The sequence below is a fragment of the Podarcis cretensis genome (assembly GCF_951804945.1).
Source record: "Podarcis cretensis genome assembly, chromosome: 1".
NCBI classification, from domain to species: Eukaryota; Metazoa; Chordata; class Lepidosauria; order Squamata; family Lacertidae; genus Podarcis; species Podarcis cretensis.
The window spans coordinates 109,201,760-109,217,010 of NC_137170.1; the positions used below are offsets into that span (position 1 = coordinate 109,201,760).

General features: G+C 42.7%; 1 protein-coding gene across 12 annotated transcripts in view; it reads right to left on the bottom strand.

Moving 5' to 3' along the window:
• BAZ2B (bromodomain adjacent to zinc finger domain 2B) overlaps window positions 1-15,251 on the bottom strand; it is a 188,042-nt gene that overhangs the window by 126,903 nt on the left and 45,888 nt on the right. For all 12 annotated transcript variants that reach the window (XM_079975160.1, XM_079975163.1, XM_079975148.1 and 9 more), the window contains exon 2: window positions 7,162-7,204. The gene's annotated coding sequence lies outside the window, so the exon portion shown is untranslated. The remainder of the gene's footprint in view (window positions 1-7,161; window positions 7,205-15,251) is intronic.

Below are 15,251 nucleotides of genomic sequence, written 5' to 3' on the forward strand. Positions count from 1 at the left end.
CAAGACTGCACTACCAGCCTTTTGTGTTGACACAAAATGAAAATTGTGATTCACTCGTCTATTGCAAGAAAAGGAAAAAGCTGTCGGTTTTGTGTATGTGGGTTGTACAATGTGTTCAGAGTTTGTCAGGAAAGTTGGTAACACTGCAATGCCTAGCTACAGAGAGAAGAGAAGAGAAGAGAAGAGAAGAGAAGAGAAGAGAAGAAAATCTGGCTAAAGCTATGGGTCCCCTCATCATGAAAATGCACATAAACACATTCACATAAAATTCTGCATACAATTTATGCAATATGGGGGGGGGGGGGCTGATCTTTTTTGTGCCTAGTTCATAGACCCACAGAAGCCCATTCATAGACCCAAGGGGCTTCATTGACTACAGGTTAAGAACTCCTGTTCAAAGTATGTGTTACCTAGACGTTATATTTTATTTGTTTTGAAATATTTGTATTTTATTCATATAGAATAATGAATATATCTACACACACACACAAAATGACATGGTCTTTAAAACACAGCAAAGGCACAGCTCAACCCCCATGCCAGTCCTATTGGTGGATCACTGTAGAGCGGCAGGGCCATCACTGCATCTGCAGCCCTGCTCTCATTGCAGCAGCAGAAGGTTGGGGGAGGGCAAGACAATCAGGACATATGTTGACCCGACTGCCACACCAGTTCTAGGCTGGCGCAGCAATCAGGAATGATGTCGTTGCACGACAGCAGTGAAACCAGCTTGGAATCCAGCAGACTCTTAATGGACCAGGAGCCATCCAATGGTTACTGCAGAGGACAGCCCTCCAAAGGAGCAGTTTGGTGCTCCTGTGTCATTTCTGCCCGGACAGAAGAGCTAAGTGGAAGGACAAACCTCCATATACTCCAACCCCCTACACCAAGAGTTTGGATTGCTCTGTGATCGATTTGGCAAAGTTTGGCTTTTTTTTTTTTTTGTCCCAGTATCTAATTAACAGGAGCAAATGTTTCTCAAATATTTATTTCTTCTTTTTCTTTCTTTCACTCTCACGTAGCTGGCTAATGGGAAACATAACAGCATAATCAAACAGTTTATGTTGAAACCTTGTTTGTCATCTGGTGTTTTGCATAAAGCACCTCAGATGAAGTAACCATGTAATATATGAATTCTCAGTTTTTGCACTTCAAAGTTTTGGTGCAAGGAAGGAGGAAGAGAAGGAGATTTGATATTTTAATGACTATACTATGCAAAAATAGTTTCATTCTCCATTGCCAATTTTCTCCTTTGAGCTAATCTGTATTCCTCAGTCACACAATGCAGATTTTGCTTAATCTTTACTGCTGATTTGTCAGCAAATGAGTCTCTGAATTACAAACACCAAGCAGCTCCATATTCATTTGAAGTACTTCAACCTTAATATTTGTCTCTTTTTAATCTACATGTATGTTTTGCAAAACTACATTCTTTTAAAAAATAATCTTGGGATGTGTAATTACTTCTTGCCTTCCATTTTAAACAGTTTTACTTATTGCAAACACTTAAAACAGTGTGCAGAGATCTTATTCTTTTAGGTTTCTCAGTTATAATTATTGTTATTATATAGAAGCAAAGGTTTAATTAAATCTGCAGGTGCTGTGCAAATAGAAAGTGGTGGATTTTTAGTTTTCTTTCTGAACCGTCTGTGGGAAACAAGTAACAGTGTTTCCATAATATTTCAGGATATTAAAGCAAAATTTGTGGTTTCATGCTGGGTCTGAGAACACACTATAACCAGAATAACATGAATCATCACCCTTAAGAGAGGAAAGAGAGGCCATTATTTGGGGTATGCTCCCTACTGACTAGTAAGAACAATTCAAAAAGACCTACACTGAGTCAAGATTGCCCTGAAATAATTAAAATTTAAGACTGAAATATTGTTTTAGAAAATACACATTGACTTTCAAATTATTAAAGGAGGAATTAAGAAGGGGGGAGAGAAGGATTTGTGCTGGACGGATTTTTTAATATTGTGTATTTAAAATAAGCAAGTGAGGAATATGCAGGGCTGTGTTCAACTAACCCTGCGCAACCTAGTTTCCACCGTCTTCTCCCGCCACCGAAATATGTTCTGGAGGATCAGGAAAAACCCCAGAACAGCACACAAGGGGAGGAAAGGGGAAATTGTGCTGTCAGGCAAGCACAACAATTTTCTTGGGGCAACATTGAATTCCATCCTGAATAATAAAGATGTGTCTTTTAAGATTCTATGAAATAATTCCTTCTTCCGATCCGACGTTACACTGGGCAGGGTAGATTAATGCTATGTGCCACCCATCCATCTAAGGAAATATCTTTGCGTTCCACACAGGGCAGGAAAAGGATTGGGGAGAGTGAAATGACATAGGGCTCAGCCCTTGTGTGTCCTATGGACTACTAGTAACATGGGAGGGTCAGACTTGAGTAACCAAATTTGTTCTCATGGTCTGTTAATGAAACACGACATGCTCATAAAGAAGTTATTAGGAGAAGGTTCTGGCTGACCTGGAAACAACACAGGTTGGACATAAGAATAAATGGTAGGACTCATTAAGCGTATAACTGGCTCTCCATCTGCTCACATATTCAGGATGTAGCCTGTGTCTGTTTGACAACAGTAGGATCCTCAAGGACATTTCTGAAACCACACTGTGGCTATTCTGAACCCGCTATTAGGCTCTGCCTGTCTGTACTGCAGTTGAGCCAGAACAACAGGTAACCCTGTTGGTCCCAACAATCCAAGAGGAAGAAGAAGAAGAGTTTGGATTTAATACCCCACGTTTTCACTACCCTAAGGAGTCGCAAAGCGACTAAAAATCTCCTTTTCCCTTCCTCCCCCACAGCAAACACTCTGTGAGGTGAGTGAGGCTGAGAGATTCCAAAGAAGTGTGACTAGCCCAAGGTCACCCAGCAGCTGCATATGGAGGAGCAGGGATGCGAACCTGGTTCACTAGATTACGAGACTACCGCTCTTAACCACTACACCACACTGGCTCTCCAACAACCTGTGCTTAGCAAAAACACTCATGCAGGTGTGAGGGAAGCTCCAAAGAGATATAAATTCTGTGTCAATAGCACCTAAACAAAGTCTGCTATAACCTATGCCTGGCACTAGTCTTGGGATACTGCAGTGCAGACCTGCCCAACTTGTGTTCCACCAAGCCACACACCGCCTCGGTCATGTACCTCCTGTTTTGCTGTCCCAAGCAAGAAATAAATAACAGGTTTATTGAGGCCCTGATTTCAGGCCGGTGTGCTATAAATTATGCAAGCCTGCTGTAGGCGATTCTCCTTTGCAGTCCCTCAATTCTCAAAATTATATGTCTATTCACTCGTTCTCTTGCACCAGAATACTGGTGCAGGAATTAACCCATTGTCCTCTCTGCCTCATGTGTGTCCCTAACAGCCACTCCTCCTCATTTGTTGGGGTCAGAACATTCGCAGAAGGGGACAGCTCTACTTGACTAGACTCGCCATAATGTTTTAGAACCTTGGATTTTATTTAATTGCCCAGAGTATCTAGTGTAGACATTTAGCCACCAACACATGGGGGGGGGGGGGGAGGCTGCAGGGCAGAAAAGTGCAAGAGGTGGTTGGGCCAAAAGCCTTTTAATTGCATGGGTGGGGAGAGAGAAAACAAATAAACAGAGCTTATCAGGAGATCTTACACTGTAATGCAGCAATAAACTGTTGCTAGCAATCATGTGCACACCTCACACTTACTTTAAAAACGTAATTTCCGCTTATCTAGGAGGACTTTAGATGAACTATTAAACAAAAAAAGTAACATACATTGCCCTGTACTGATATAGACCCTATCCTAAATATGTCCATTCGGTAATGATGGGCCTTACTCCCATAGAGTTCAATGGGTCTTACTCTCAAGAAAGTGTGCCTAGGGTTGCCACCTTAAAACTTCAATACAGTGCCCACCATCTTAAGTAAATGGTAGCTGTTCTTTTCTAAAGTTAGGTGTTCTCTTCCTCATTTTCATGGGTTCATTATAACAAACCCTCACCCCTCTACTTGCCTGGTTCTGCAGTTTCTGTGGTTGCTTCCATCTTACATGTTGCAGGTTATCTTATCTTCCTCCTGTTTTGCTGTCACATCACGGGCACCCTACTAAGCAATGTATTCGCTACAAAATTGTTCTTTTGACCTTTAAATCACTCCCCCCCCCCAACTATTTAATAGATTTGCTCTCTCCGTACGAACCTGGCTGTTCTCCGAAATCAGCAGATACCAGTCCCTTTTCCATTCCTAAATATTTATTTGTAAGGTTGCATGGAGAGGTTTTTAATAGCTTCACGTTCGGCTGTGGAACATGCTGTCAGTTACAAGCGGAAAGCATTTCCAACTTGCGGGCCTTTCGAATCTAACCTTAAAAATTATTTCTTTTAGTCAGCATTTCTAAAATGATTGTTTTAGCAATTTTTTTTCCTCCTGTGCTACCAGATCTAATTTTAACTTTACTGATTGTAAAGCACCCCTGGGATGCAGGCATGAAGGTCGCTACTGAAATACAAGATTGCAGAGTATCGTAAAATATTCAGCTTGCGCCGAATAAGGGAAGCTAAATGTTACCCGGCACAATGTTGCCCAAGTAAGACACAGTTAAACACAGCAGCAAAGAATAAATGCCCACCTTTTATCTTAAGACGGCAAAAGACAAATAGCAGCCTCCCTTTTAACCATTCCATACTCTGTCTTGGAGGCAACCCTGTTTCTGACAATCAAAAATAATGAAAAGATAACAGATCTCTTTGAAGGTGCCACCTACATACCCAACATACACAGACCCACTAAGACACAAAATTTTCTATTTTCCAAGAGCGTGATTGATAAATACATGCAGCAAGGGAGTATGCTCTGACCCTTTGCTCCCCTGCTCCAGTCTTGAGGAAAATCCCTCTTCTGAAACGAGTATTTGCCGAGGAGTGAGGGGGGAAGAATTGTTCATAGGCTCCTAATATCAGTTATTTGGAGTGGTCTTCCTCAATACCAGAGCGGGGGGGGGGGGGAGTCAAATTCCTTCCCTATGCCTGTTTTGATTCCATTAATTATCACCCCACCACCACCACCAAGCTGGTGCAATTTCCATTTTTAAGGATCTGCACAGAGGCTATGTATACACGATACATTTTATAGCATACCCCCTCTCCCAAGAATCCTGGGGACAGTGTTTTACCCTTCACAGAGCTTCAATTCCCAGGACCAATAACAAACCATAGTTCCCAGGATTCTTGGGGGAGGCAATGTGCATTGAATGCATGGTGTGAACACCTTTAGCTGCAAAGCTGCATTTAACGTCGCCTGTAGTTTGTCCCAGGAGTTGCCTTGAGAACAGTCTGCCGGTAGCTATAGGAAATAGTCATTCAAAGAATGGGGCAGGGAGAATGAAGTGTGGAGGGGGCACAGGTAACAGCTCTGCCCCTGGTATCACATCCCTCCCCCCCAGCCTCAAATTTTGCACATTGAGACCCAAGGTCTGAAGTGTGTTGGGTCCAGTGCTATTTAACATTCATCAATAATACGGGGGCCGGAAGGAGCAGTGAAGAAGCCAAGATCGTGGGTGACACCAAATTATTCAAGGCACAACCCGCATATCTTACAAAGTGTTCCAAAAGCATCTCAATAAACTGAGTAAATGGTCAGAAAAATGGCAAATAAGGTTCAGCGTAAGTGATGCAGACTAGAGCAAAAAATCCAGTTTCATATAGTATCAGGACACAAAATAAGGTCATGTTATCAAGGAAGAGGTAATGTTCAGTTCTGACCTTAGGTTTACAACCTTATATCCCAATCCAAACGTACAGAGTGAGATCCTACCATGAGCACTAGAGGGAACCAACAAACCATAGATTACATTAAGCACATGATTCATGATTTAACAGGATACAAATTTAAAAGGAGAGACCCAAGCCACATGTGGATGCCTCTACCATGCAGATCCTGGGGTCACAGTCATTATTAGAAATTTAGTCCCATTCATTTCAATGAGACTTGCTTCTACACAGTGCAATTAGGATTGTAAAGCCAGGCCCCTGATCTTGCACTTAAATATGACAGAAACCATCAGATCATAACATTCTTCCCCCCGCCCCCCACCAACAGTTTTCTTTCAGCTAAATGCAACTTCCGAATGAAAACGAAAAAGCACCTTGTTAATTTGTACCAATGACTAGAAACTGAATTTTGTCAGCAGCAAATGCAGCAAATGAACCATAATAATGATAATATCAAATAGCAACCAGTGTATAATTTCACTTAGAAATGAGGCCGCCATTTCCATGTGTGACAATAGTAAGAGTAAAACAAGGGGATAGGTACTACAATGTGGACATTAGTGCTGCAATCCTGCAAGGATGAATGATCTGTCAAGAAGAACAAGTCTCAGTGCTTTGTTGCCATTTTTTAATTCTTTCCTACTTATGACGCTGACGCTCTAGGAGGTAGATCCCCCTCATTCACCAGCCAGCACCAGGTACACAGTGTTAAAACCTGATAATTCTGACAGTACTGATAATTAGGGATTGGGAGATTCTGTTTCTTGGTCCACTTATTTAATATATAAATGAGAACATGTATTTAATGCAAACCTCATTATTATTTTTTTGGAGCGATGCATTTCTTATTTTTTGGTTATACATTAAGCAGCCACCCCAGACATGTAACATTTGTACAACACAACATATTGCATCAACTACTATGAGTGAGACTGCCACTACACTGGTACAAAGCACTAGGAGGTGCCATATTATTCAGTTAGGCATGCTTAAAGGCTCATCCACACTTCCACTTGTTCGCTGCCTAGAAAGCATGGGCTGGAGTGGTTTTCTGATTGCCACACTGCTTTCCCAGGGGAAAGACAGCTTTTTAGTGCTGAATCAAGTACCCATCTGCAAAAAACCCGGTTGAGGTTTGCTCCAATTCAGCAATAAAGATTGGGTTTTCCTGGGGGGAAATAGCAGGACAAGTGGAATTCTGCATGAGCCCCAAATCTGATTGAAACTAATTGGGACATGAAACCCCAAACGATATATTTAAGTTGCACTGATTTCTGGATTGAACCCAACGGGTTTTTTCATTCACACTTCTGTTTATACTTCACCACATGATTCACACTTCTCTAAAAAAAGAATTACCATCGTGTCAGTAACTGAAGAATTACTTACTGTGATCAATGTGGTCAGTTCTGTGGCATCACTGTTTTGCAAGCTGAAAAACAAGAGAAGCGGTAATGTTCCAATGAATTACTAACGGATGTGAAGCAATGTTGGATAAACACATCTAATGTAATACGTAGGAATTCCATAAACAATCAGAAGACGACTGCAGCACAATGAATATGCAATAACTAGAACACCTGATCACAGACACACACACACACAAACACACAAACATTTAAATTAATTGCAGGATAAAGAACGACACCACAAAGGACTGTAGCATAACTACTTCTTTCAATGACCTACAACCCACAAACCAGGCACAGCACTACTATACCAGCCATTCTTATATTCCAGTCCATTTGTGACAAGCTGTGCTTCTGAAGCACTCATCCTACGCTGGTCCCACAGGTTGGCATTGCTGGGCACCTGCAGAAGCGCATTCCCCAGGAAGGGGCCCACTGCCAACCACTGGAGTCCCCATGCCTATTCACCTGCCCTCTCCTAGGAGCAAAGAGCCTCTGTCCACCTTGCCCTCCTCCTCTGGACAGCTGTGCAGACTCAGCACATAGGGAGAGGCATAACAAAGAGAATGCACTAGTGATGTGGTAAGCCTACTCAAGGAGGGGAGCCACTGAGATGCCCAACAGCTATCTCCAATCCAATCCGATCTCTATTACAATCACAGATCAACCACCCTACAGCTATCTCAAACCTGGAAACAGCACTGTGCACCTCTCTAGCACTGCACAAATGGAAATGCACCTGCTGTGAGCAGCCTCAACACAAGGGCTTCCCATGGACATACGGTTTGCTGCTGTCCAAAACAGGATGCTAGACTAAATAGACCTTTGGTATGATCCAGTTCTTCTTATCTATTTAGGGGTCTGTAAAGCAACGGGCCACTGGATGTTTTCAGAAATGGCCAGTGGGGAGGAGAGAGGCTGCTGACCTGGCCTCCTGGCAGCAGCCTCACTGCTGAGCAGCAAGGGCACAGTGAGTGCATTGGAGGGGGTGGTGGATTGCCTCAGCTAGGGCTGTCCCCCTTGCCACCACCTTGTCTCTGCACCATCCCAGTTCGTGGAAGGGACATTGCAGCACTGTCCCTTCCGTCCAGCCACTCCTGGATGTTCTTGAGGTGAGGAGGTTCAGGAAACACTCTGCAAGTGAGATACATGTGGGCGGGTGTGCATGTGAGAGTTGCGGATGGGATATGAGGACTAACTGATGATGGGAGTTGTAGTCCAACAACAGCTGGGGACCTAAGTTTGAGAAACACGCCATGAATAGGCATTCGCTCATATGTTACGTCATCTGTACATCATATGTCACGTCATCTATATGGTGGAGGAAAGCAGCTTTTCCACACAGAGAAAAAGCCCCATATATGTGACAACATTTTCTTATTTCTGACACGTGTGGATGGCACAGTGAAAAAGAGCTAGCATGAAACCGGGAAGTGAATCTTGCCCCCTCCACCACTGTAGAAGCAGCTCTTGCTCCTACCTTTAGGAGCCGAAAGGTAAAAATATAGTAGAATGAAGATGGAGTCAACAGGAATGGGGTCTGGCAGAGCCTAATTTAGCAGCCAAAAGGGAGTTCCACAGATGCACCGTAGCACTAGCAACTGATTGGGGGTGGGCAAGGTGGAGGGGGGGAGGGAGTTTGGCCAGCTCTTCTGCCTTTAAGAGCAGCTTAATCTGCACAAATTGGCAGTTGATCCTTTTTTATAGCATGGAAATAAACATTATCACCAGGCTAATGGCTGCAGATTAGGCCAGTTTTAAGAAAAAGTTGGCAATCCTAATACAGAGGCTTTCTTATTCTCCTTTCCAGTTTCCAATGAGACTCCTGCCTAAAGGAATCACAAAAACACACACACCTCTCTTCATGCAGAAAAGGCCTGAGAATTTAATCACCTACTAGCTCTATTTGTCCTGTATTTTCTTCCTGGATACTGGCCATGAAATAGTCAACACTGAAGAAGAAACAGTGCTCCCTTTATTCAATACCGAAACAGCGTTTCCTGGAGTTTTGGAGGTGCTACTACAGCAAGCAATCTACTTTGTCCTCATTAAGCTTAGAATAACCAGCATGCAGCCTTGCAATATATTTATTTATGCTCCATTGAAAGTAGCATCTCAAAAGATTTTCTGAAGGTCATTTCTGAAGTCAAAAGCCTCTACTATTTGAGCAAATTTAACAACATCCATAAGTGAAATGAAAAAAACCCAACCTTGAAATGAAATATAGTACAATGCTAGCAAGGGACGAATGGCATAACAGAAGAATATTTTAATAAAGCCTACCAGAAAACAAGGACTTTACAAGCCCATCTGCTCAGAGTGAAATCTTCCCACAGAAATTGAAAGATGCTTCATCTGTCTCACTTACAAGAATAAAGGTGACACCAGAACACTGGAATCGCAAAGCAATGTCATTCCACTAGTGTTGCTAGAAAACATTCTTACTTTCAAATTTTTCAACAGGTGATGTCTGCTACCACCCAAAAAATTATCATCATCCATGCTACATCAACACAGTAGATCATGATGAAATGTTATTCATTCCCTGCTATACAATTCAGAGGCAAGGACTGATAGCCTAGCTTTACTAAGACCACATATATTTAAAAGTTGACATAAAGATAAATGCTGAAACTTCCTTCTAAATACACTGGTGTCTATCGCACTACAGTCAGTATACTTGTGTGATCATGCAATATCATGAAGGGTGGCAAGATGGATGCCTGAAGGTAACTCAACACAGCAATATCCATCACAAATTGTGTTAAGAAGGTTGTGGCTTAGTTCCTTGGCTGTTCTGCAGCCATGTCACCAACACCCAAACAACAACCTGTTAGAAACTGACTCTAACCCAAGATCGTAAGCTTAGTTGGTGTGGGTAGGCTGCTGGAACTAGACCATCTAACAAAACTTTAATACATAAATAAATATTTACAAGCAAGCCATCCATACAAAGATAGCAGCAGGAGAAGAAAATATAGTGTAGTCCTGCAGGTGTCTACTTAGAAGGGAATTCCACTGAGTTAAATGAGACATATTCCCTACAGCCTAACTTCTGTATGAAACCGAAATAACCAAAAAGGTACAGTGGTACCTTGGGTTAAGTACTTAATTTGTTCCGGAGGTCCGTACTTAACCTGAAACTGTTCTTAACAGCACCACTTTAGCTAATGGGGCCTCCTGCTGCCGCTGCACCGTGGGAGCCTGATTTCTGTTCTCAACCTGAAGCAAAGTTCTTAACCTGAAGCACTATTTCTGGGTTAGCGGAGTATATAACCTGAAGCGTATGTAACCTGAGGTACCACTGTATGGTCAAAGAAAATAAGCTTTTCACCTGGCCTTGAAAAAGCACCAGATCACCAAGTGAGCACTCCTTTAAGTATGATCCAAAGTTTGGGCACCATTATTGAGAAGGACTGGCAATCTCCACTCACCTCACCTCTGAAGGTGAAGGGTAGGGAGTCTGCAATAAGGCCCTTGCAGCAAGTCTTCATAACTGGGCAGGTTCATGCAAAGGACTTCTACACATATTCATGTGTACGTGCATTAAGCCCCTTCACACAGTCAAAGATGTGACCTGTGTGTAGTGTGGCTAATGTGTATTTGTCTTTAGTTTGTGGACTGCAGTTCTCATGCATGCACTGGCTTGTACTGTGCATGTATAGATTATAGATTATGGTCTGGTCTGTGAACAATACTGGGCCATCTTTACCTGTCCAGCTTGTTGGCTCTATACAGGTCTGCTTTGTACTCCTCTCCTTAGTAGGTGTGTTTGCATGTTCTTGTGCATGTATAAAATGGGGGGAAAGGATGTCAAGGATGCCGGCATCCGCCAAAAGCCAGTTACTTATTCTTTGTCAACAAGAGGCCAGCAGAGACCTATTTTATATTACTGGGATTTGTTCTTTCCTTTTGATAGACTATAGCAGTTTTTTTTTTTTTTGTTCACACCTAAGGTTTGCTGCTCTTGAGAGCTGCTTGCTATACATTGTTAATCACAGCCAAGGGCATTTTACAAATAATCCTGCTCTTCAAAGACAACATGTCCATATTTCACATTTTTAAGAAACTGCTCAGCTATGTTTAGAAATTGATCATTTCCTTGCGCTTTGCCATTGTTTCCAAAGCATGCTGAACACTGCAAGGTCACAAGTTAAAAATGATTGACGAATGACTGCTAACAAATGTCTTCTAAGGCAGAAGTTAAATATATTCCAAGTCTCTCACCATAATTAGTAAAAATCGTCATGCTCTCATTATATTCTTAAAATAACTCTCTTTAGGAGAAATGATCACACTGGAAAGAGTCTGGTTAAGATTTCAAATGATAAAGATTAAAGCTACATGATATATTTGCATTATGTTCTGCATTATGTATGAGAATTTAGAACTTATCCTCATATAGTTTAGCTCATTGTGGCTTTTAGAACTCTCCATGTCTGTATTATTCATTCTTACAAAGGCGATTTTGGCTCAGCAATCGCTTGCTTTGTTCTTTAAGCACTGAGGACTGAACTTGCTAACCACTCTCCTGACTCCAGCTGCCTTTATTACATCTCAAGGAAGCAGTGGCCACAAGCCAAACTGAGCATAAGACTTTGCAACCCACGTCGGCAGTGTCGTTTTTGGTGATTTCCTGTAAAGTAGCTCAAAAACTTCATTCCCCCCCCCTCCCCGAGATTTTGCAAAAGAAGCTCAACAACTTTGGCCAGACCAAAACTCAATAACTTTTCCGTCCGGATTTTCACTTTTTGAAATATGGCAACCCTACTGTAAGTGTACTGCTGTAAGCGTGTAGGATCTTCTCCCATTAATGCTCCTGCTATTGCACATTGAAGGTGTGTCATATGTACATACCTATGTATTCCGCAGAGTGGTAGAAATTATTCGAACACCTAATTAGCTACATTCTGAGGGCCAAGCTACACATTGCAGCAGCACCTTTGTGGCAGCGAATAGCTTTTGGAAGAGGGAGTGAGAAACAAGCACAGAGAATCTGATCTAAATTAGTAATATGTTCCAGATCATGGCCCAGCTAGCTTTTCTTCAAAATAAACGTGTCTGGCTTAAGCACGCTTTTTAAAAAACATGAACAGTGTGACATGAAGTGTGGCCCTGAGGCATTTCATTTCAGAACTGAGAATGGGCATTCAGGCCATTTCCTCTATGCTGAAGACCAAAGCAGATTCTGGAAAATGCACTTAAAAAGTAGTAGCATAGCTAATTGAAAGCTGCTACACTTGGGGGGCTGCTCTGATACTGTTTGCCTCTTCATCTCAGAGGAATTAAGCTCTCTTCAGGCACAAGAGAAATAAGTGCTGAGGGAACTTTCTTTCCAGCATAAGCAAAAGGAGGAGGCAGCAGCAGCAAACAGGTTCCCTGCACACAAAAATGAGGAGAGGTTACTCCATATTGCAAGTGCTGACACCTCCTGCTGGGCAGAATTTACTTCTGAGTAATTGTACATAGATTTAAGATGCAACTATGGCTGTCACCAGGGCCACTGCTGAGTGGGGGGTGTCCATGGGGTCTGAGCCCTGCTATGTATTTATTGCAATGAGTACTGAATTCCCTCCCCCTACTCCCCTACTTTTTTTGAACATTTTGCAAGAAGAAGGGCTGGACATGCTCCAAGTGCTGTGCCATTGAGACCTTGGGTGCCCACCATCTTAACTTGTTCAGATCCAAATATGTGTCATGGACCTGTGTCCCAAGACTTTTAAGTACACTGCAATGTCCCTGCTGGTTCCTAGAGGCATACATTGATCACATCTCATTTAAACTGAAGAGGCAGATACTGGGATCCTTTGTCTTTTATAAAGGTTGCCTTTGCATAGATAATTATTTGGGGGCGGGGAGCATGGTGCTCAATAACTCTTAGCATCAGTTCCAGCCATGTTGGTTTTCAAGTGCTGAAAAGTAAAGCAAATAAAGTTGGGAATCAATTGACTCCATTCTGTCCATTCTGGAGACAGTTCTGTACCTCGGGGGGGGGGGGGGGGACCGGACCAAATCCTACTGGCTAGCCACTCTGAGCCCACAAGATAAGAGTGGGATAGAACTCTAATAATTTTTTCTTTAAATAAAATTAATTCCAAATGCTAAGCAACTTGGCTGCAGGTATATAGTGCTATGAAACTGAGATATATAGATATTATATGCTTGTACAAGGCTCATTTGATGAAAGGTATTATTTAAAAACAAAATACTAACAAGGATTGCGAAACCAAAGGTAGGTGGGCTTTTTAGATTGCTCAATTCATCCCTGTGCCAAAATACTTGCCATAGACTCCATTGCCAATGCAGTTGGCAGCCGTTCCTGTACTAATGCCCAATTGTCCGAAACTGGGATAGTGCCAGCTTTCTTGGGGAACTACTTTGCTGCCCTTATAAATCTCACTGTGCAAAAGTTCTCTTGATATTAGGCCTGAATTTACCTCGCCTTTTGTCCCATTATCTCTGGTCATGCCCCCTCAGACTTCGCTAAACAACTCCACTCCACCCTTCCACTTAACTCTTAAAAGAGAAAGGGCAATGGAACCCACTTATGCTCTCAATGCCTTTGAAAACATAGACTGCGTGCTCCAAAGAAGAGCATTTGTATAGCAGCATGTCTGAGCTCACAGCTGCAAAGAAGGCTGCAGGAGGCGCATGGCAGTAAAGCCATCTGTAACCGAGCAAGGGCAGTCTGTTCAATTAGGAGACATGAGAGGGGGAATTATATGCTAGTGCAGCATTTCTGTCATGGATATTTTCTACGGACAGCTGGGTATAGGCAAGACATTCAAATCTGCTTTAGCAGACTAATAAGAAAAAAAGCAAGTACTAAGGTTGAAAACAAGAGTGTCTTTTTTCTACTGTGACCAAATTATTCTAATTTTTCCCCCCTGGCATAGTTACCAATAAATGTGCTAGAAATTGCACCTTGAGAAAAGCTTGCAACGGGAACGATCTATACCGTAACTGTGCTCCACAAATGTAAAATGTGGACAATTCCATTAAAATGTTATGAATGACCCCAAACTCAATACATGAGTGAAGGCTGACGTCAGGTGCATGTGATTCATCCATATATATCTAGCAAGTTCTTCTTGTTATAAGGGTGAGGAAATGTTCTACCTCCACTGGTCCTTGACTTATTTCTATAGTGGGCACTGGATCCATTCTGAGCTCATTCCGGAAACACCTGCAATAGAGAGGCAGTGCAGCCCAGGTTGACCCTAACATCTCTGCTCCTGTCTTCTGCCTCTGGGGACCTTTGGCGTATCAATGGAAATGTGATATTCTCCTTCCCTTTCATGGCAGAGACCTTACTGTAGACAAAATGAGACTTGGCACAGCCTAGGAGGAGCTCCCCTATGCCACTCTAGGCAACCTCTTTTAAAATGTTGGTTGCCTTGCTCAGATGTTACACCTGAACAAGGAATACCTGCACCCACTGTCCCTACGCCTGCTGCTCCACCCACTCCACTCTTGCTCATTCCATGCTGAGCAGAAAGGGCTGAATGGGGCTTCTAAGCACATTCATCTGAACATGTTTCAAATCCTTCTTGCCATCAGGAACCCTGATTATCCAGAGTTCCTGATCATTGGGAGGCTTCTAAGAGCATTCAGTTGAACGTGGTTAGAAGCCCCCTTCATACCTTGCAAGTCAAGGTAGGTTCAGGGGTGGGTTAGACGGAAACTGGGAAACTAGGAGTGGGGCTGGAATACACAGCCCAATACTTTGGTATTATATGCCCTGAAGAGGGGCTAGAGTTGGAAGGGACCTTGGTAGTCATCTAGTCAACAACCCTGCTCAATGTAGGTTCTGCAATGCAACTACAGCATCCCTGACAGATAGTAGTCCAACCTCACCTCAAACACCTCCATCTCCCCACGCAGTCTGCTCCACTTCCCCACTTGCCAAGGATGTTGTCAAGCGGGTGGCGATATCATAACCTCCCAATATTTTAAAAAGAGAATACTGGCACTTATACCTGTGGACCTGTGCAGGGGCACCTAGCAGCCTCAGTACATATGAATAATGACAACCAGCCAAGTGCTTTGGGGCATATGCATAATAACACA